Here is a 23,803-nt window from a genome sequence, read left to right as displayed (position 1 = left end):
TAGGAGACAACCACATAAGATATACCCACACAAAAAAGAACCACACAAAATGTAACCACACAAGAGACAACCTCATGGTTTTTTACTGATTTGCTGACTATGAACACGAGGATTGCGCTGAGTATGGAGAATAGTTGAGTGTCCTGTGGGCAAGTATTGGACACGTTTTTCCATCCTAGAAAACTCTAAATTAGAAGCTCACATTTTCATCCTAATCTGAACAGTGGTCTAATTAGGTTCCACATCTTCACAAGTAAACCTGAGCCTTCCCCAGAGAATGCCTCGAAGTATACGCAAGCCATAGCAAACTCACAGATATAGTCATGTCTAATACAACTATGAGGATGAGGCACATTACGTATGTATGAAAAGAGACAGAACCTCGCACCATTTACATTCACGTTAATGCGGAAACATTCAGACATCTGTTGGCAAAAAAAAAAAATTAATTGTAAAAGCAAATTAAAGGAAATCTACGTCCTTCAAACAAAAGCTGGTGAAGAATAGGAAATGACTCCGGTAAATTAAACCTCACACAGATAAAGGCAACAGAAAAATTGAATTAGATCCTCGTCCCATATGGACGTCTTTTCTCATTTAGCTCTTTGGGGAACAGCATCTGGTGTCCTTTTTTTCTGTTTGCACAGTATCGCTTCTCAAATAGCAGTGCTACTAATGTGATAAATTCCCAAAAGTTATTTGGCAGAAAAATTCTGCACAATGGAATTAGCAAAAGTCACGTAACATTAGTGTGTACATATATGTATTTATATTAACTTTAGGTGACTTTTGGAATATATATATATATACAACTACACCATTGATGTCATAGCTGAGAGTCTATTGTACCTATTGACTAGGGTTGAGAGGGTTCAGCATTCACAGACGGCTCATGGGTCCCCTGACCCAAATGCTTCATAGGTGCCACGATTCCACCTGTGCGTCTTGGGCATAATAGGTTGCCGTTTTCTGCACTATAGGCTCCGGGTGCGTTGAGCTGTCGGTAAGCTGATTGACAGCTCAATTGTCCAATCTAGTGCAGGGGCTTGCTGAGCTGTTGATGTGTTCAGTGATGACTCAGCCATCCAATCTGATACTGGGTTTTCCAGGTGTGCCCTGTTCGGTTTGATTGTCCAGCTATTTAGCTGAGCAGTCAGTCCCAGAACATTGCCAGTCTTAGTCTTCTGCTCAGTGGTGCCAGTTGGCCTCTTGCATCTGTGCCCTGGGAATTGATCTTTTGCTGCTTGCGCATTGACTTAATTTGACCATTATTTGACCTTGTCCCTTTGCTCTGATCCGCTATCTTCCAGGTATTCTGACTTCAAACCATGACCTGACTATGCCTCTGCCTATCTCCTTAATCTTGACATGACATCCTGGTAGCTGAATCTGGAACATTTGACTAACCAGCCTCATGACTTGCCTGTGTAGAGAATAGCATCATAATAGGTATACAGAGTTTGGGTCAGCATCATTGTCCGTTCAATGATAGAATCAGAGAATGAGCTGGGAGGAACATAGCCAGACATTTTATTCACCAACAGACATGAGCAAATTTGTTTCAGGCAAATTGAATGAGCTTAAAATTTTGCAAGATTTCATTTCTATTGCAAATGGACAACTTGCCAATTTGTAGAGGACAGGAAAAATGGAGAAAAATAAACATATTCCCCTTGGTGCTCACCTATGCACTGCGCTCGCTGGTTTCTTTTTTCACTTCTTTAACAAAAGCTACGTCTTTTTCCTACATCTTCATACTGAGTAGCGGCATGCTGGCGAGAAGCAAAGGGTTGACTCATACATATGACTTCATAAGCCTAATGAGCACCAGAATCCTTGGCACAGAGTAAAGATGGAGAAAAGAGGACATTGCATCTAGTGGAAATGTACAGAACAGGTCGGAGGAAGCAGCGCCGAGTAGAGATGAGCGAACCTGTTTGTTTGGAAATTTCAGATTCGGTACGAGCCTTGGCCAGTTTGTTCGGGCTCGGTGTATTCAACACTTTGCTCACAAGTCGGCAATGTTACGGTCCTGGGCTCATCACAGCCATGTCAAGTATTGGAAATCAATGTAAAAAAATTGAAGCAAAAGGATTAAAGCACGACATACTTACCGAGTCTCCCAGTGGCTGTAACTGCTCCAGTGGCTGTACTTTCGGTGCTGCTGATTATCACATTTAATGGATGCAGCAATTCCGGGTGGCTGCAGGCAGCTATTGTTAGGCTGGGGGGGGCTCAATAAGCATCGGTCTCCCCAGCCTGAGAATACCAGCCCACAGCTGCCAGGCATTATCTTGGCTAGGTATCAAAATTGGGGGGGACCGATGGTTTTTAAAGATAATTACAGTCATATGAAAAAGTTTGGGCACCCCTATTAATTTTAACCTTTTTTCTTTATAACAATTTGGGTTTTTGCTATTTCAGTTTCATATATCTAATAACTGATGGACTGAGTAATATTTCTGGATTGAAATGAGGTTTATTGTACTAACAGAAAATGTGCAATCCGCATTTAAACAAAATTTGACCGGTGCAGAAGTATGTGCACCTCAACGTAAAAGTGACATGAATATTTTGTAGATCCTCCTTTTACAAAAATAACAGCCTCTAGTCGCTTCATGTAGCTTTTAATGAGTCCCTGGATGAAGGTATATTTGACCATTCCTGTTTACAAAACAATTCCAGTTCAGTTAAGTTTGATGGTCGCCGAGCATGGACAGCCGCTTCACATCATCCCACAGATTTTCAATGATATTCAGGTCTGGGGACTGGGATGGCCATTCCAGAACATTGTAATTGTTCCTCTGCATGAATGCCTGAGTAGATTTGGAGCAGTGTTTTGGATCATTGTCTTGCTGAAATATCCATCCCCTGCGTAACTTCAACTTCGTCACTGATTCTTGCACATTATTGTCAAGAATCTGCTGATACTGAGTTGAATCCATGTGACCCTCAACTTTAACTTCCCGGTGCCGGCATTGGCCACACAGCCCCAAAGCATGATGGAACCTCCACCAAATTTTACTGTGGGTAGAGAGTGCTTTTCTTGGAATGCCGTGTTTTTTTTGCCTCCATGCATAACGCCTTTTTGTATGACCAAACAACTCAATCTTTGTTTCATCAGTCCACAGGACCTTCTTCCAAAATGTAACTGGCTTGTCCAAATGTGCTTTTGCATACCTCAGGCGACTCTGTTTGTGGCGTGCTTGCAGAAACGGCTTCTTTCGCATCACTCTCCCATACAGCTTCTCCTTGTGCAACGTGCGCTGTATTGTTGACCGATGCACATTGACACCATCTGCAGCAAGATGATGCTGCAGGTCTTTGGAGGTGGTCTGTGGATTGTCCTTGACTGTTCTCACCAATCTTCTTCTCTGCCTTTCTGATATTTTTCTTGGCCTGCCACTTCTGGGCTTAACAAGAACTGTACCTGTGTTCTTCCATTTCCTTTCTATGTTCCTCACAGTGGAAACTGACAGTTTAAATCTCTGAGACAACTTTTTGTACCTTCCCCTGAACAACTATGTTGAATAATCTTTGTTTTCAGATCATTTGAGAGTTGTTTTGAGGAGCCCATGATGCCACTCTTCATAGGAGATTCAAATAGGAGAACAACTTGCAAGTGGCCACCTTAAATACCTTTTCTCATGATTGGATACACCTGCCTATGAAGCTGAAAGCTCAATGAGGTTACAAAACCAATTTAGTGCTTCAGTAATCAGTAAAAAGTAGTTAGGAGTGTTCAAATCAAGAAATTGATAAGGGTGCCCATACTTTTGCACCAGTCAAATTTTTTTTAAATGCAGATTGAACATTTTCTGTTAGTACAATAAACCTCATTTCAATCCAGAAATATTTACTCAGTCCATCAGTTATTAGATATATGAAACTGAAATAGCTGCTGCAAAACCCCAAATTGTTATAAAGAAAAAAGGTTAACATTAATAGGGGTGCCCAAACTTTTTCATATGACTGTATTTTAATACATTTTTTGAAAAAAGCCGAATGCAGATCCTTCTATTTTTATGCACAGCCAAGATAAAGACATGGCTGAGGGCTGCTACCTGTAGCCGTGGGCTTTATCTATGCTGGTATCAATAGATGGGGGGACCCTACACCATTATATTTATTTATGTATTTATGACCTCCCATTGAATTCAGTGGGCTTGGTATGTTCGCCGAACTGTTTGGCGAACATCAGGAAGCTCGGTAAAGATCGGCAAACTGAACTTTGAAACGTTTGCTCATCTCTAGCGCGGAGGACTGGATGGAGGGACTGTGGTGCCGAGACAAGTAACTGGAGGGATATTTTTTATTTTCATTTTTTATACCTTTTGGTCACTATGCTCTTGGTTCTGGAGGGACCTTGGGACATAATAAGGCAAAATGAATAAATTTGATGAAAATGTGAGCAAACTGCTCAATTTATACTTTGGCAGAATATATAGACTTTGTGATGAGCCGAATCGTTGACTCTGATATCTTGCCGGGACGTTACCTCTTGGCATTTGAATGGATGGACAGACTTCATATTGTATCCTTTCAACTGTCATGGCACATTCAAAGCTGTAGAGGATGGTGAGATATGGAGCCTGAAAGTCAAAAGATCAAAACATTGTTACCCTTTTTCTCATCAGTGTATTTTGCTCCTCCTAGTGGTGGCTGTATAAATCTGTATGTAGTGTGCACCCTCTAGTGGTGGCTGTATAAATCTGTATGTAGTGAGCTCCCTCTAGTGGTGGCTGTATAAATCTGTAAGAAATAAGCTCCCTCTAGTGGTGTGTGTATAAATCTGTATGTAGTGAGCTCCTTCTAGTGGTGGCTGTATAAATCTGTATGTAGTGAGCTCCCTCTAGTGGTGGCTGTATAAATCTGTATGTAGTGAGCTCCCTCTAGTGGTGGCTGTATAAATCTGTATGTAGTGAGCTCCTTCTAGTGGTGGCTGTATAAATCTGTATGTAGTGAGCTCCTTCTAGTGGTGGCTGTATAAATCTGTATGTAGTGAGCTCCCCCTAGTTGTGGTTGTATAAATCTGTATGTAGTGACCTCCTCCTAGTGGTGGCTGTATAAATCTGTATGTAGTGAGCTCCTCCTAGTGGTGGCTGTATAAATCTGTATGTAGTGAGCTCCCTCTAGTGGTGACTGTATAAATCTGTATGTAGTGAGCTCCCGCTAGTGGTGGCTGTATAAATCTGTATGTAGTGAGCTCCCTCTAGTGGTGGCTGTATAAATCTGTATGTAGTGAGCTCCCTCTAGTGGTGGCTGTATAAATCTGTATGTAGTGAGCTCCCTCTAGTGGTGGCTGTATAAATCTGTATGTAGTGAGCTCCCTCTAGTGGTGGCTGTATAAATCTTTATGTAGTGAGCTCCCTCTAGTGGTGGCTGTATAAATCTGTATGTAGTGAGCTCCCTCTAGTGGTGGCTGTATAAATCTGTATGTAGTGAGCTCCCTCTAGTGGTGACAGTATAAATCTGTATGTAGTGAGCTCCTCCTAGTGATGGCTGTATAAATCTGTATGTAGTGAGCTTCCTCTAGTGATGGCTGTATAAATCTGTATGTAGTGAGCTCCCTCTAGTGGTGGCTGTATAAATCTGTATGTAGTGAGTTCCCTCTAGTGGTGGCTGTATAAATCTCTATGTAGTGAGCTCCCTCTAGTGGTGGCTGTATAAATCTGTATGTAGTGAGCTCCCTCTAGTGGTGGCTGTATAAATCTGTATGCAGTGAGCGCACCCTAGTTGTGGCTGTATAAATCTGTGTGCAAATGGCTCCCCCTAGTGACTGTGCATCTGTCACCGAGTCTGTGAATGCCGAACAGTGTGTTTTCTGCCGGGTGCTCGGGTTCGGCATATTGTGGATCAGATAGACAGATTGCTGAGTGGGGCTGGGGAAAACTCAGCAGTCATGGTGCACATTAGTACCAATGATAAAGTTAGAGGAAGGTGGAAGGTCCTTAAAAATGATTACAGGGAGCTAAGAAAGAAGCTGAAGTCCAGGACCTCCAAGGTGGTGTTTTCAGAATTAGTACCGGTGCCACGAGCGTCACTAGAAAGACAGCGGGAGCTTAGAGAGATAAATACGTGGCTTAGAAATTGGTGCAGGAAGGAGAGGCTTTGGGTTCATGGAGAATTGGGCTGACTTCTCTGTCGGCAACAGGCTGTATGGTAGGTAAGAGCTGCACCTGAATGGTAAGGGGGCAACTGTGCTGGGGGAAAATGGTCAGACGGATGAAGGAGCTTTTAAACTAGGATCTGCAGGATGGAGGGTAGTTGTGCAAAAAAGGGGCTAGATTGAGAAGATAGAGACAGTGAGACTATAGGGGTCAAGGTAGATTTAGAGTAGGCAGGGACATGCTTGAAAATTAGGGAGGCTAGGAGCAAGAAATGGGGTCATAGTATTAAATGTGTACTGGCAAATGCAAGAAGTCTTGCAAACAAAATGAATGAATTGGAGACTCTTATGTCAGCCATAAATTATGATGTGGTGGGCATTACGGAAACCTGGTTGGATGAAAGCCATGACTGGGTGACAAACATAGAGGGCTATACTACATTCAGGAAGGACAGGAAAGACAAAAAAGGTGGTGGGGTGTGTATATTTATCAATTCCAACTTAAAAACTACTCAAAGACGACATAGTGGGGCGAAGCAGTAATTTAGGTCAGTATGAGTAAATGCACATGGGGAGGGGAATGACGGAAAGCTGCTAATTGGAGTTTCCTAAAAGCCTTCTAACATAGCTGAACAGGTTGAGGGTGAAATGCTGTTACATTACCTTTAAGGTGAGGCTCTACAGCCAGGTATTGTGTGTTTTGGGATTATATTATTTACATGTGGACACTACCTTGTTTATATACTTATTGTGCATTTTAGTATCGTTCATCCATTCTTTTTCTCTTGTCAATCATGTTTTCAAAATTTGTTTTTGTCAGCCTTATATGTTTTGTATCAATAAATGCCAAAATTAAATATAACTATATATGTCCCCCTCCTGGTATATATCCCCATCCTGGGCCCCCCTGGTATATATGTCCCATCCTGGGCCCCTACTGGTATATATGTCCCCCTACTGGGCCCATTCTGGTATATATGTCCCCATCCTGGTTTTTGTCCCCTTATTGGTATATATGTCCTCCTCCTTGTATATACTGTATGTCCCCCATCATGGTCCAGTCGTGGTATATATGTACCCGTCCTGGTATATATGTCCCCATCCTGGTAAATATGTCTCCATTTTGTCTCTAATGCAAGCAAAAAATAATTTTATTCACCCTCCATGGCTCCCACGTCACGCTACATGCTCTCTGCGCTGCAATGCATTTCACCTGGATGTGTGCCCATGGACGCACATCCAGCAGAAGCAGGGGCTGGGGTAGGTGGCCCCCCTTCACCTTCCCCAGTCCCTGTGATCGTCCCACCTCTGTCTTCAGCTCATGGAGTGCTTTCCGTAACCAACCAGCTGCTGCATCCTTGCCACCTTTGCAGCTCTGCGTTACCTGCAGCAGTGTGATGAGATCCCAGAGTGATGACCTTATCATGCTGCAGCACGCTGGGCCGCAGGATGACACACTCTGCTCTGCCCTGATTCCATCACATAGGTAATTTGCATGCAATACATCTGAAGAACTTCACATGCGAATTAGCCATGTATAGTGGCAGACGCGACACAGCTGGCTCCCTCTGCTGCAGGCCCAGTGAAGGTGGGGTCCAGCCCGGGCTTAATAAAGCTAAATAATTACCCCAGATCCCCCTCTGCACTGACCCCATACACCAGTAAGGGTTGTAATGCCCATATAGCTGCCCTGGTAATTGCAGACTTTATAACAACTTTTATATCAGGGCTGGATGAGTTCCTCAGTACACACAACATTGCTAACATCGTGGGTTATAGGTAATTTAGTGACAAAATGTATAATTGGTGGAGAAAGGTTGAACGTGATGGCTCTAGGTCGTTTTTCAACCTATGTTACTATGTATGTAACTATGTAGTAGTCTCTCCCTAATGGTGGCTGTATAAATCTGTATGTAGTGAGCTCCCTCTAGTGGTGGCTGTATAAATCTGTATGTAGTGAGCTCCCCCTAGTGGTGACTGTATAAATCTGTATATAGTGAGCTCCTCCTAATGGTGGCTATATAAATCTGTATGTAGTGAGCTCCCCTAGTGGTGGCTGTAAATCTGTATGTAGTGAGCTCCTCCTAATGGTGGCTGTATAAATCTGTATGTAGTGAGCTCCCTCTAGTGGTGGCTGTATAAATCTGTATGTAGTGAGCTCCCCTAGTGGTGGCTATATAAATCTGTATTTAGTGAGCTCCCTCTAGTGATGGCTGTATAAATCTGTATGTAGTGAGCTCCCTCTAGTGGTGGCTATATAAATCTGTATGTAGTGAGCTCCCTCTAGTGGTGGCTGTGTAAATCTGTATATAGTGAGCTCCCTCTAGTGGTGGATGTATAAATCTGTATGTAGTGAGCTCCCTCTAGTGGTGGCTATATAAATCTGTATGTAGTGAGCTCCCCTTGTGGTGGCTATATAAATCTGTATGTAGTGAGCTCCCTCTAGTGGTGGCTGTGTAAATCTGTATGTAGTGAGCTCCCTCTAGTGGTGGCTATATAAATCTGTATGTAGTGAGCTCCCCTTGTGGTGGCTATGTAAATCTGTATGTAGTGAGCTCCACCTAGTGGTGGCTGTATAAATCTGTATGTATTGAGCTCCCACTAGTGGTGGCTGTATAAATATGTATGTAGTGAGCTCCCTCTAGTGGTGGGTGTATAAATCTGTATGTAGTGAGCTCCCTCTAGTGGTGGCTGTATAAATCTGTATGTAGTGAACTCCCCTAGTGGTGGCTGTATAAATCTGTATGTAGTGAGCTCCCTCTAGTGGTGGCTGTATAAATCTGTATGTAGTGAGCTCCCCCTAGTGGTGGCTGTATAAATCTGTATGTAGTGAGCTCCCTCTAGTGGTGGCTGTATAAATCTGTATGTAGTGAGCTCCCTCTAGTGGTGGCTGTATAAATCTGTATGTAGTGAACTCCCTCTAGTGGTGGCTGTATAAATCTGTATGTAGTGAGCTCCCTCTAGTGGTGACTGTATAAATCTGTATGTAGTGAACTCCCTCTAGTGGTGGCTGTATAAATCTGTATGTAGTGAGCTCCCTCTAGTGGTGACTTTATAAATCTGTATGTAGTGAGCTCCCCCTAGTGGTGGCTGTATAAATCTGTATGTAGTGAGCTCCCTCTAGTGGTGGCTGTATAAATCTGTATGTGGTGAGCTCCCCCTAGTGGTGTCTGTATAAATCTGTATGTAGTGAGCTCCCTCTAGTGGTGGCTGTATAAATCTGTATGTGGTGAGCTCCCCCTAGTGGTGGCTGTATAAATCTGTGTATAGTGAGTGCCCTCTAGTGGTGGCTGTATAAATCTGTATGTAGTGAGCTCCCTCTAGTGGTGGCTGTATAAATCTATATGTAGTGAGCTCCCTCTAGTGGTGGCTGTATAAATCTGTATATAGTGAGCGCCCTCTAGTGGTGGCTTCATAAATCTGTATGTAGTGAGCTCCCTCTAGTGGTGGCTGTATAAATCTGTATATAGTGAGCACCCTCTAGTGGTGGCTGTATAAATCTGTATGTATTGAGCTCCCTCTAGTGGTGGCTGTATAAATCTGTATGTAGTAAGCTCCCTCTAGTGGTGGCTGTATAAATCTGTATGTTGTGAACTCCCCTAGTGGTGGCTGTATAAATCTGTATGTAGTGAGCTCCCTCTAGTGGTGGCTGTATAAATCTGTATGTAGTGAGCTCCCCCTAGTGGTGGCTGTATAAATCTGTATGTAGTGAGCTCCCTCTAGTGGTGGCTGTATAAATATGTATGTAGTGAGCTCCCTCTAGTGGTGGCTGTAAAAATCTGTATGTATTGAGCTCCCTCTATTGGTGACTGTATAAATATATATGTAGTGACCTCCCCTTAGTTGTTTTAGTATAAATCTCTATGTAGTGAGCTCCCACTAGTGGTGACTGTATGAATCTGTATGTAGTGAGCTCCCTCTAGTGGTGGCTGTATAAATCTGTATGTAGTGAACTCCCTCTATTTGTGGCTGTATAAATCTGTATATAGTGAGCTCCTTCTAGTGGTGGCTGTATAAATATATATGTAGTGAGCTCCCCTTAGTTGTTTTAGTATAAATCTCTATGTAGTGAGCTCCCCCTAGTGGTGGCTGTATAATTTCTTTTGCAGTAAACTTTCTCTAGAGGTAACTGCAGGCAGATATATGGTTGTCATGTTATGTTATATTGTCAACTGTTATGGCAATGTCACAAGAAGCAGAGAAAAGTGGTGAAGCTCAGCTAATGCTCTTTGCACTTGGCGAGTCTTTAATTCATCAAAAAGTAAGTGAACCCTCAGCAGAGATGCCTTGACCATCCATTAAGTATCTTAAGCTTCTTTTATGGGTTCAGCGGGGCCTAATGTGCTTACAATCAACCCCAGTAAATCTTTTCTCGTTGGATATTTGCGCTTTTTGTTCCAGTTGTAAGAACGAGTTACAATGTAATTTTCTTGATTTTTATTCAAATCTTCATTCGTTCCCCATTCACATCTACCTGCTTTTCAAATATAATCAATTTATATGCTAATAAGTTTAATCTTTTCCACTTTTTATTGTTAAAAGATCTCATTCAACGTAAAATGTAACTTGTCTCAGAGTCTGGAAACACTAAATGTGACTGTAGAGATACAAAGCGGATTTTCCAGTGATTATTGATGGGTGCAGGTCTGTCTCATTAGTCTGCGGGGTGCACGTATCCACCAGCCTCCGGAATTGCCTCAATACTGGGTTATGATTGGGATTGCCACCAAAATCAACATTTTTTAGGAAAATATACATTTTTCTCCTAAGTACTGGCAGGTAGAGTGATTATCCTCTGCATACAATGTTATCATATTTGTCGATGGTCACTTTAACTTCAGACATGTTCTCATTTGTTCAGTAATCTGATGATTGGGAAACCACTTTATTCATAAATTATACTTTCTTGCTCTTAAAAAAAATATTTCCAAAGTGCTGGCAAAACTGGCTTCTCCCTTGAGTGTGTAATTTTTTTTCAACTGCCAATTTTCAATGTAATCCGTCTCCAGCAACAGAGATGACGAGATGAATTACAGGAGCCCAATGCGGGTCATTATCTCCCAACAGGAAGTGGGGCAGGTCTTTGTCTCTCTACAGGAAGTGGGGCAGGTCTTTGTATCTCTACAGGAAGTGGGGCAGGTCTTTGTATCTCTACAGGAAGTAGAGGAGGGGTCTTTGTCTCTCTACAGGAAGTGGGGCAGGTCTTTGTCTCTCTACAGGAAGTGGGGCAGGTCTTTGTATCTCTACAGGAAGTAGAGGAGGGGTCTTTGTCTCTCTACAGGAAGTAGAGAAGGAGGTCTTTGTCTCTCTACAGGAAGTAGAGCAGGGGTCTTTGTCTCGCTACAGGAAGTAGAGGAGGGGTCTTTGTCTCTCTACAGGAAGTAGAGCAGGGGTCTTTGTCTCGCTACAGGAAGTAGAGGAGGGGTCTTTGTCTCTCTACAGGAAGTAGAGGAGGGGTCTTTGTCTCGCTACAGGAAGTAGAGGAGGGGTCTTTGTCTCGCTACAGGAAGTAGAGGAGGGGTCTTTGTCTCTCTACAGGAAGTAGAGGAAGGGTCTTTGTCTCTCTACAGGAAGTAGAGAAGGAGGTCTTTGTCTCTCTACAAGAAGTAGGGGAGGGGTCTTTGTCTCTCTACAGGAAGTAGAGGAGGGGTCTTTGTCTCGCTACAGGAAGTAGAGGAGGGATATTTGTCTCTCTACAGGAAGTAGAGGAGGGGTCATTGTCTCTCTACAGGAAGCAGAGGAGGGGTCTTTGTCTCTCTACAGGAAGTAGAGGAGGGGTCTTTGTCTCGCTACAGGAAGTAGAGGAGGGGTCTTTGTCTCTCTACAGGAAGTAGAGGAAGGGTCTTTGTCTCACTACAGGAAGTAGAGCAGGGGTCTTTGTCTCGCTACAGGAAGTAGAGGAGGGGTCTTTGTCTCTCTACAGGAAGTAGAGGAGGGGTCTTTGTCTCGCTACAGGAAGTAGAGGAGGGGTCTTTGTCTCGCTACAGGAAGTAGAGGAGGGGTCTTTGTCTCTCTACAGGAAGTAGAGGAAGGGTCTTTGTCTCACTACAGGAAGTAGAGGAGGGGTCTTTGTCTCGCTACAGGAAGTAGAGGAGGGGTCTTTGTCTCTCTACAGGAAGTAGAGAAGGAGGTATTTGTCTCTCTACAAGAAGTAGGGGAGGGGTCTTTGTCTCTCTACAGGAAGTAGAGGAGGGGTCATTGTCTCTCTACAGGAAGTAGAGGAGGGGTCTTTGTCTCGCTACAGGAAGTAGAGGAGGGGTCTTTGTCTCTCTACAGGAAGTAGGGGAGGGGTCTTTGTCTCGCTACAGGAAGTAGAGGAGGGATCTTTGTCTAGCTACAGGAAGTAGAGGAGGGGTCTTTGTCTCTCTACAGGAAGTAGAGGAGGGGTCTTTGTCTCTCTACAGGAAGTAGAGGAGGGGCTCTTTGTCTCTCTACAGGAAGTAGAGGAGGGGTCATTGTCTCTCTACAGGAAGTAGAGGAGGTGTCTTTGTCTCTCTACAGGAAGTAGAGGAGGGGTCTTTGTCTCTCTACAGGAAGTAGAGGAGGGGTCTTTGTCTTGCTACAGGAAGTAGAGGAGGGGTCTTTGTCTCTCTACAGGAAGTAGAGGAGGTCTTTGTCTCTCTACAGGAAGTAGAGGAGGGGTCTTTGTCTCTCTACAGGAAGTAGAGGAGGAGGTCTTTGTCTCTCTACAGGAAGTAGAGGAGGGGTCATTGTCTCTACAGGAAGTAGAGGAGGAGGTCTTTGTCTCTCTACAGGAAGTAGAGGAGGGGTCTTTGTCTCGCTACAGGAAGTAGAGGAGGAGTCTTTGTCTCACTACAGGAAGTAGAGGAGGGGTATTTGTCTTTCTACAGGAAGCAGGGGAAGGGCATTTGTCTCTCTACAGGAAGTGGAGGGTGGGTCTTTGTCTCTATAGTAAGTGGGACAGGTCTTTGTCTCTGTACATGAAATAGGGGGGGGTCTTTTTCTTTCTACAGGAAAATGGCTAAATTGTGCTCAATTGTGAATATTATTTTGAAGCATGGCCTTATCTCTCCTGGGCATGGAGGTCACTAGAGCTTCACAGGAGCCACTGGTCCTCTTCCATCCTCCATGACAAAATCTCAGAGTTGGTGCATGTTACAGACCTTGCACTCCTCCTCCTTCCATTTCAGGAGGCCCCAAAGATGCTCCGTAGAGTTTAGGTCTGGAGATGCTTGGCTAGTCCAGCACCTTTACCATCAGTTTCTTCAGTGAGGTAGTGGTGGTCTTGGAAGGGTTTTGGGTCGTTAAGTTGGAATATGAAGGGAGGGGATCATACTCTGCTTCAGTATATCACAGTACATGTTGGCATTCATGGTTTACTTAATGACCTGTAGCCCCCACAGCCAGAAGCACTCTTGCAGCCCCATACCATGACACCCCTAGCACCATGCCTGACATCCTTGACCATGCCATACTTATCTTTGTCCTCCTCACCTGGTTGTCACCACACACATTTGACACCATTTGAACCAAATAAGTTTACCTTGGTCTCATCAGACCACAGGATAGGGTTCTGGTAATCCATGCTTTTAGTGTGCTTGTCTTCAGCAAACTGTTTTCAGGCTTTCTTCTGCATTATCTTTAGAAGAGGCTTCCTTCTGGGACAACAGCTATACAGGGCAATTTGATGCACTCTGTGCCTTATGGTCTGAGCACCCCTGTAACCTCTGCAGTGTGCGGTGTATAGTCTGAACACTGACATGCGGAACCCTGACCCCTGTATCCTCTACAGTGTGTGGCGTATGATCTGAGCACTGACAAGCAGACCTCCCACCCCTGTAACCTCTGCAGTGTGCGGTGTATGGTCTGAGCACTGACATGCGGAACCCCGACCCCTGTATCCTCTACAGTGTGTGGCGTATGATCTGAGCACTGACAAGCAGACCTCCCACCCCTGTAACCTCTGCAGTGTGCGGTGTATGGTCTGAGCACTGACAGGCGGAGCCCCCACCCCTGTAACCTCTGCAGCAATGCTGGCAGCACTCATATGTTTATTCTGAAAAGACGACCTTTGGATAATAAAATGAGGTCATGCACTCAGTTTCTGTGGGTGACCGTGGCGAGGCTTGAGTGGATCCTGTCTGGTTATACTGCTGTATGGTCTTGGCCTCCTTGCTGCAGCTCAGTGTCAGGGTGGTGACAATCTTGTAATAACAACAAAGAGGAGAAAATCCAGCTCACCTGCCATCAGAGTCCATGCTTTCCTCCAGAGTGCACGAGTCCTGCCGGTCAGTCCTTACCGATTTGTGTGGCAAAGAGTGAATAGAAAAAAGTGGGCTCAGCACTGATAAAAAAATATATAAAAAAACCTTTTTATTGGAATCCGGTTAAAACATAGTCTGGGAACACGCTGTACACAATGAAGAGCAGGAAAAACTTTACGCGTTTCGGACAGGCTAATAATTTAAAACCAAAAAGTGTCCTTAGTCATAAGCTACCTGCAGAGCGGCCAGAAAGAGAATATATCCATGCTGCAGGAGAGCGGTGTTCCCTATCCAGCTGTAACGGAATAATGCAATCAAGGTTCACATCCAAAAGCAGGGTTAAGAGACATAAAGGGAACAATTCTAATACAGGTCCCTAAAAAAAATAAATAAATAAAAAAAAAATAAAATGCACTTTAAATGAAAAAAAGAGACATCATGAAATCTGTATCGCAATGTTAATCAGGTAAGGGGAATGGAGGGAGGGAGGGAGGAAGGGGGGGGGGTGAAGGGAGGGGGGACAAGGGAGGGAGGGGAAGGGAAAGGGGTGGGTGGGAAGGGTTTCAGTCGTGGCTGTTTAATAATATAAATGCATGGAAATATGCATAAAAATACAAATATGCCCATATAAATTCCAGGCAACCATTCCATGTGTTTAGTATACACGTATGGATATAGTGCCTATGTTGTTGCCTATCAGCCAAACCGACTAATCGCAAAAGTGCCTATATAATATAAATATTTGCGGCTTGGCAGCGAAACATATGTCTCACTAAATATAAGAAAATAACAACAACAAAAAAAAATGTATGTATATGGGAATCGCAAAGGTGTCACATTCGGACCATAGGAAACAGGGGAGGGGGGAGGGTTTGTGGGAGGGGGGTGGGGGGATGGTTTGTGGGGGGGGAGGGGAAGGAGTGGTCACTTACTGTAAATCAGTGCCTGCTGGTAGGGTCTTGTTTCACTAAATTATGTATCGCAGATCAGAGCGAAAATGTGACACATTTTTAAAAATGAGAGGGGTATTCTGATTCCCCTCTGAAGAGAGCACACAGCATTGCAGATAATAAATCACGATCAGAGTTACTAAGGGATAAGCCTAGATTGCAGAAACAGTCACAACGGGTCACATTTTCGACCCCTTTTACCTCTGATTTTTCAGCCATAAAAAAAGTGGTTCTTAAATGTATCCCCTTACTTCAGCAGGATAAGGATGTAGATGAAATTCTCTCCATGGAATCAGTGTGGTAGCCAGACGTGCCAGAAATGTGGGCAATGCCGCCTCTCCCAGCCTCTATGCTTTAGGTGGAAATAGGGTACAAACCTGGCTCAGTACCACTGGTTCATACCGGTGTGGCTCTAAAAAATGTGGACTCTGCAGATAGTTAGGGCCAGAAATATTTGGACAGTGACACAAGTTTTTGTTATTTTAGCTGTTTACAAAAACATGTTCAGAAATACAATTATATATATAATATGGGCTGAAAGTGCACACTCCCAGCTGCAATATGAGAGTTTTCACATCCAAATCGGAGAAAGGGTTTAGGAGTCATAGTTCTGTAATGCATAGCCTCCTCTTTTTCAAGGGACCAAAAGTAATTGACATTGGACAAGGGACTCTAAGGGCTGCAATTAACTCTGAAGGCGTCTCCCTCGTTAACCTGTAATCAATGAAGTAGTTAAAAGGTCTGGGGTTGATTACAGGTGTGTGGTTTTGCATTTGGAAGCTGTTGCTGTGACCAGACAACATGCGGTCTAAGGAACTCTCAATTGAGGTGAAGCAGAACATCCTGAGGCTGAAAAAAAAGAAAAAATCCATCAGACAGATAGCAGACATGCTTGTAGTAGCAAAATCAACAGTCGGGTACATTCTGAGAAAAAAGGAATTGACTGGTGAGCTTGGGAACTCAAAAAGGCCTGGGCGTCCACGGATGACAACAGTGGTGGATGATCGCCGCATACTTTCTTTGGTGAAGAAGAACCCGTTCACAACATCAACTGAAGTCCAGAACACTCTCAGTGAAGTAGGTGTATCTGTCTCTAAGTCAACAGTAAAGAGAAGACTCCATGAAAGTAAATACAAAGGGTTCACATCTAGATGCAAACCATTCATCAATTCCAAAAATAGACAGGCCAGAGTTACATTTGCTGAAAAACACCTCATGAAGCCAGCTCAGTTCTGGAAAAGTATTCTATGGACAGATGAGACCAAGATCAACCTGTACCAGAATGATGGGAAGAAAAAAGTTTGGAGAAGAAAGGGAACGGCACATGATCCAAGGCACACCACATCCTCTGTAAAACATGGTGGAGGCAACGTGATGGCATGGGCATGCATGGCTTTCAATGGCACTGGGTCACTTGTGTTTATTGATGACATAACAGCAGACAAGAGTAGCCGGATGAATTCTGAAGTGTACCGGGATATACTTTCAGCCCAGATTCAGCCAAATGCCGCAAAGTTGATCGGGACGGCGCTTCATAGTACAGATGGACAATGACCCCAAGCATACAGCCAAAGCTACCCAGGAGTTCATGAGTGCAAAAAAGTGGAACATTCTGCAATGACCAAGTCAATCACCAGATCTTAACCCAATTGAGCATGCATTTCACTTGCTCAAATCCAGACTTAAGACGGAAAGACCCACAAACAAGCAAGACCTGAAGGCTGCGGCTGTAAAGGCCTGGCAAAGCATTAAGAAGGAGGAAACCCAGCGTTTGGTGATGTCCATGGGTTCCAGACTTAAGGCAGTGATTGCCTCCAAAGGATTCGCAACAAAATATTGAAAATAAAAAAATTGTGTTTGTAAAGAAATGTGACAATTCCTACAATTTCTATCAGATATTTTTGTTCAATACCTTCAAATTAAACGTTACAACGTTACGTTACAACGTTATATTCTCTTTCTGGCCGCTCTGCAGGTAGCTTATGACTAAGGACACTTTTTGGTTTTCAATTATTAGCCTGTCCGAAACGCGTAAAGTTTTTCTTGCTCTTCATTGTGTACAGCGTGTTCCCAGACTATGTTTTAACCGGATTCCAATAAAAAGGTTTTTTTATATATTTTTATATCAGTGCTGAGCCCACTTTTTTCTATTCACTCTTTGCCACAATCTTCTAATAGCCTTGGCCACTTTTCTAAAGAGCAACAATTCTTTTATTCAGATCCTCAGAGAATTCTTTCCCATGAGGAGCCATGCTGAACCTCCAGTGACCAGTATGAGAGAGTGTGTGAGAGATAACACCAAATGTAACACTCCTGCCCCCCCATTCACACCTGAGCCCTTGTAGCAATATTGAGTGATATGGCACCGAGGAGGGAAAATGGCTAAATGGGCACAATTTGTTTATTTTCACTTAGAGGTGTACTCACTTTTGTTGCCAGTGGTTTAGACATTAATGGCTAAACTGTGATGAGTTATTTACACTGTTATACAAGCTGCACACTGACACTGCACATTGTATCACAGGGTCAGATCTTCAATGTTGACCCAGGAGAAGATAAAATAAAAAAATGTACAAAAATGTTAGGGTTGTACTCGGTAAGTATGCTTGCTACAGTGTACATCAAACATCTTGTCAAGTGCAACCATGAAGTGTACGTGACATGCCACCAGGGCCGTGGGGCACTCTGTACCGGGCCAGCTCTGCCAGGAGGTGATGTCACGGCGGCGGGGCCCGACTCCGAGACCCTGGCGTTGTCGTTTAAATGAGGTGGGGGATATATTTACATGGGATGATAGTTTGTGATGCCACCCATGGGTATGCAGCAAGATATGTGCCAGTGCTGCTACTCAGTTTCCTCTGAGGTCAATGGTGATGCAGCTGAGTTGGTATAGCTCTTCACAGGTAGAGCTGAGCCCTAGGGCTAAAAATGGAGTTGGGGAGTAATGGCGGGGTGCAGGGATGGAGGCGCAGACAATCACTGGGCAACACAGGAATGCAGTCACAAGTTCTTTACTCACACTTAATAGTTTCAGGTTATCACGACTAGTCAGAGGCTGCCCTCGGAGTGCGGGGTCCTGCTGTGAAAGTCCCCACCCGATCCCCGGATAGTTCGTAGGCACAACCCGATGCACCCTTCTGTGTTCCTTCCCTGGTCGTTTTCCTGCGCTGGCTTCTCCCGCCTGCCCCGCGCCTCACACACAGTGCCCTGAGCCGATGTCCAAAGATTCCTTTTTAGGGGTGGCTAGCCTGCCTTGTCCCTTGGTCCTATGTGGTCACCTTTTCAGCGGGTTATGTGCAGTGGTGGCTTCGGTACTTGCAGTAACCTCAGCCTCCAGTTTACTAGCTGAGCCTTGTAGTTCTCCACTAGTCTAGGGACCGGTTCCCCAATGCGGCCAAGTCCCTCCACACCGGTATACCGGCTGTGGATACGAGGCCACGGGTGGATGGCTCACTTCCCGTGGTTCTAAGACTCTTTTTTTCCTGATCCTGGGACGAGCTTCCAGACCCCAGGACCTCTCTCCTCCGCGTCCACTTCCTGACTCCATAACGTTCTACAGTCTGTTCCCACTAACTAAACCCCACCTCCAGACTGGTGTCGGGACTGTGCTTTCCCTAAGATGTAACTTGCCCTAACCACGGCCTAATGGAGCGTTGCTAAATTAAGAGTGTGTGTCTGTGTATGTGTGCAACGACTTGTGGCCTCCTCCTTACCCAGGAATAGGATACCACACCTCTGGCTGAGGTGCAGTACCTCTGTGGCGACTGGACCCTCAGGGGCGCCACATACGGGACCTCTATCGTATACAGAAATTATAGCAAAGGAATATTTAGTGACAAGTGAAATTCAAATTTCATGTTTTCTTCGAATTTGTCCAGGAAATTAATTTGTCCAAATAAGAGTCAAATGTCCCTGTTTATGATCACGAATCTCTCAAAATCCCAAACCATAATAAATGTAGGGTGGAAAAAAAACCATACACGTACAATGTTGTTTTCTTTCATCTTGACCCTGTGCTGCGGCTTCTGATGTCGAGTGGCCATCTATTGTACCTGGTGCTAGAACAGGTGAGTATTATTTTTTTGCCCTTTTCTCAGCCCTCTATAAATTAGCAACCATTTTGCTAAATTTGCATGCCATACTGCCAAGTATAACCAAGACACATTTGAGATGGATGGTGACGAACTGAAAAATTGTAAAGGACTTCAACCTTCTTGGATCAATGATCACTCAAGATGCAGCAACAACACTGGAAGTCAATAGGAGAATAGCCATGGGCAAATCAACAAAGAAGTCACTGGATAGGATCCTCAAATCGAGGAACATTTCCCTGGCGATGAAAACACAGCTCATACATAGTCTGGTCTCGGCTCGTACATAGTCTGATCTTTTCTGTGGTAACATATATGCAAAATCTGGACAATGAAGAAACAAGACAAGAAGAATCAACGCCTTCGAAATGTGGTGCTGGAAAATAATGTTATCAGTACCATGGATGGCAAGAAGAACAAACAAATAAATTTTTGGATAAACCAATCTAGGAGTGTCACTGGAAGCAAGAATCACCAAGCTACAACTTACCTAATTTGGACACATCATACGAAGAGAGCAATCACTGGAGAAGGACATCATGGCCGGAAGAATAGAAGGAACAAGGTTAAGAGGAAGACCAGCAACCCGATGACTTGATACAATTAAGATAATGGAGGGGGAGACCCTGATGGACCTATCTAGGTGGAGAAGACCCTGGTGGACCTATCTAGGTGGAGAAGACCCTGGTGGACCTATCTAGGCGGAGAAGACCCTGGTGGACCTATTTGGGCGGAGAAGACCCTGGTGGACTTATCTAGGTGGAGAAGACCCTGGTGAATCTATCTAGGTGGAGAAGACCCTGGTGGACCTATCTAAGCGGAGAAGACCCTGGTGGGCCTCTCTAGGCTGCACAAGATGGAACTTCTTATAGATCATACATTCTTCAAGTCGCCATGGCTCAAGATTGAACTGAAGGCCATTAAAAGTAAAGACTAAAGGTGTGGTTTGAGATAGGATAGAAATGATAGAACCTTCCCAATTGGGGTTCACCTTGTTGTGGTGGGATGGGTTTTATGCTTTTTTGAAAAATAGTGTTACCTAAGTGCCCTATGTTATTTACATGTACTATTATTTTTGTTTTACTTAATGCAGGGTATTTGCTCATTTTGTTTTTGTCTTGCGTTTTGTCTGTGAAATGGCCTCAGTGTGAACGTGCTCTTACACTTTGCATGTATACCAAGTTAGGCTCCAACTTTCTTTAGTATAAATACTTGGTGAAGCAAATCACCAAATATAACAATTTAGTCAAATTCAAGACAAATTCAGCTGGTTTCCCACCGATTCTCTCATCTCTAGTAATTGTTTCCATCATTGTGGTCTGTCTCCTTAAACCTCAAACATCTGAAGTTGGCTCTACCTCTTTAAAGAGCCCATCTTGGCAAGTTTTCCATTGTCCACATGATAGTTGATCACTTGCTGATTGCTGGAGAGATAGTTGATCACTTGCTGATTGCTGGAGAGATAGTTGATCACTTGCTGATTGCTGGAGAGATAGTTGATCACTTGCTGATTGCTGGAGAGATAGTTGATCACTTGTTGATTGCTGGAGAGATAGTTGATCACTTGCTGATTGCTGGAGCTCGGATTGATCCAGATTTTAGGGTTCGGAAACGTCTACTTGAAATGCCCAGTAACCATTCGTCTGTCTCCATCATCTCATAGGCCTAAAACACACTTCCGCAAAAAAACCGTACGTGTCTCACGGTCCGTTTTTCGGGTCCGTGTTCCGTTTTTTAGGGGCGTTTCTCCGGTACGTATGGCATCCGTGTGATGGCGTATGCGAGCCGTGTGTGCGTGTGGAATGTCCGTATTGACATAAAATACGTACGTGTGCTGTCCGTGTGCTGTCCGTTTATAAAGGCCCGCATTCTTACCCAATTAACGTTGTTAATCATTCATCATGAGATCCTGGTGTTGTTGTTTGCCATCAATTGACCTGATAGATTGGTTCAAGTGTTTCAGATTTCGTGATTAAAAACGGACACGGACGATACGTGCTGAACACGGACATACTCCATGTGCGGTCCGTGCAGGCACGGACCCATAGACTAAAGCGGGTCCGTGCCTCCGTGCTGCCGGCCGTGTTGAAAAGCGCACACACGTACTTACCTCACGGACACACGTTCCGTGTGATTTTACGTGTGTGTGCCATCTACCATAGAACAACATGGGTCTCCGTGTGTACGTGTCTCCGGTACGTGCAATAACGTACCGCACACGTACAAATTACACGGATGTGTGTTGCGGGTCATAGGCAGCGTGAATGTGCGGCCACCTCTCCGTTGGGAGCCAGGATTGTAAGACACGCGGCATAGACCGGTCAAGTATGCGCTAAACGCTCTTCAATCTCCCGTAACGAGGATTCTGCACGATGGAACGATCTGATCACAGATTTTTTATATTTTGTGATTTACCGATTTTGTCAAAATAATAATATTCAATCTTCTCTGAAATGTTCTGCCAATTACTACATCGCCTCCTGTAACCCATGAGTGTTTAAAATTATCTGTCAAATTTCTAGAATTTCTTGTGCACTTTGATCGTAAAAAGCGAGGATTTTGTGCCAGGCCTCCTGTTCTTGGCGGGTGCGCCCACAGAAGATTTACTGCCTCAATCTCTACCTCTTTATTGGTGTTATACTGGAGAGGGAGATAGTTCTGTCAAGGAAAACACTAAGAACATCTCCGCGGATGATGCATCTGCAGGAAGCCATCAAATAAATAGTCCTGGGCTCTGACAGATGTTTAACAACACAGGAAAACTCTGCAGAAACTTCCAGGACCGCACATAATTCCTAATGCGAGCAGACACCCCCGGACGAGGACGGAAGAACACAATGACAATTATCCTCATCCTTTTCTTTTATTGATACTTTTCGGGGGGTTTTCGAGCAGCTAAAAAAATCTCTCACTTGGAATTCAAATAGGAAATAAAATTTGCAAAAATGTAACTTTTGTCTATAAGGTGGAACCTAAAAATATATTAGCGAGGTGCGTGGCTTTGAGTTGTAGTGGAGAGGGGGAGCGCTACCCCCAAAGAGAGGGAACGGTTCATCATCGGGGGGGCTTCAAAGTAAGGACGGGCTTCAAGGTTCAATCGCAGCAGATCTGTCGCAGATTCGTACAGTACTATTTACATGGACAACACTATCTACACGCAGCCGAAATAATCCGCATAAATTTCACAACAGGCTGCAGATTTTCATTTCTATAGAAAAATTGCACCAAAAATGCCTGCAATGACCGGATTGCAGAATTCACACATGGTGACTTTTTTCAACATTAATTTTGCATCAAATTCTCTTACAGGAATAAAGGACTGGGCAGATTGAAAATGAACATGTCCCATCCTTCTTCTGTCTGAGGCCTCAATCACACATGTCTCCGGTATGTGTGATGTCTGTTTTCACATGTACCAAAGACACAGACAGACGTAGATCTATTAAAATCAATAGGCTTACGCACACATCCGTGTTTTGACAAAGACCATGTGTCCATGTGCTCCACACAGTGACATGTCTGTTTTCTGCCTGCAGCACGGATGTCACACAAACCGTACACTGATGTGATCCATGTGACATCAGTATGACACATGCCAGAGAAAACACCTGTCCTTTAAAAAAAAAAACATTATACTTACCAGTCTTGGGCACTGCTGTCTCTGACGTTGCTGTCTCCGGTGCTGCTGTCTCTGCTGCTGAAATCTCTGGTGCTGTGGTCTCCAGCACTGATGTCTCCGGCACTGCGATCTCCGGCGCTGCTGTCTACGGCGCTGCTGTTTCCAGCGCTCCTGATGCTTCTAGATCCTGCTCATTATGGTCATGAATATTCACTGCACTGACCGTGGACCCGGAAGTAACAGCAGCACTGGAGACAGCAGTGTCGGAGACAGATAAGTATAGCAGCTCATGCGGTCCATATGCTATCCAAATATCACACAGATAGCACAGTGACAGCACACGGAGAACATATACGTGAACAAACATACTGACCTGCCCCACAGACCGTCACTCACGTGTGTTGAAAGCACGGCATGTGAAAGAGCCTTAAGGAATATTAGGACACTACAATATACATTAAAGAGTCCTGACAAATTCACGGGGTTCTACTCATATTCATCCACAGGGTATAGGCACCAACATGGGACAACTACTTTTTTTTTTTTAACACAGTCAGTTGGAGTCAAAATCTGTTCTCATCCAAACAGAGCATCATGACTACTTAAAAAGAGGTTTTTATTTAAGTTATCTTCTAGTTATCTGTCATGCAATGGGCGTGGAGAGCGAGTTCAGACTGACCGAAGTCTAACACACAAAGAATAAACAACTAAAACAACACCACAAACAGGGGGGAACACCAGAGACACAATACAACAGAGGTCCCTGCTGCTAGAGAGAGGGGTTAGAGGATACCTCCTGCACTTACCTC

The sequence above is a fragment of the Anomaloglossus baeobatrachus genome, chromosome 6, assembly GCF_048569485.1.
Source record: "Anomaloglossus baeobatrachus isolate aAnoBae1 chromosome 6, aAnoBae1.hap1, whole genome shotgun sequence".
Classification (NCBI taxonomy): Eukaryota; Metazoa; Chordata; class Amphibia; order Anura; family Aromobatidae; genus Anomaloglossus; species Anomaloglossus baeobatrachus.
This window is presented reverse-complemented; position numbering follows the sequence as displayed.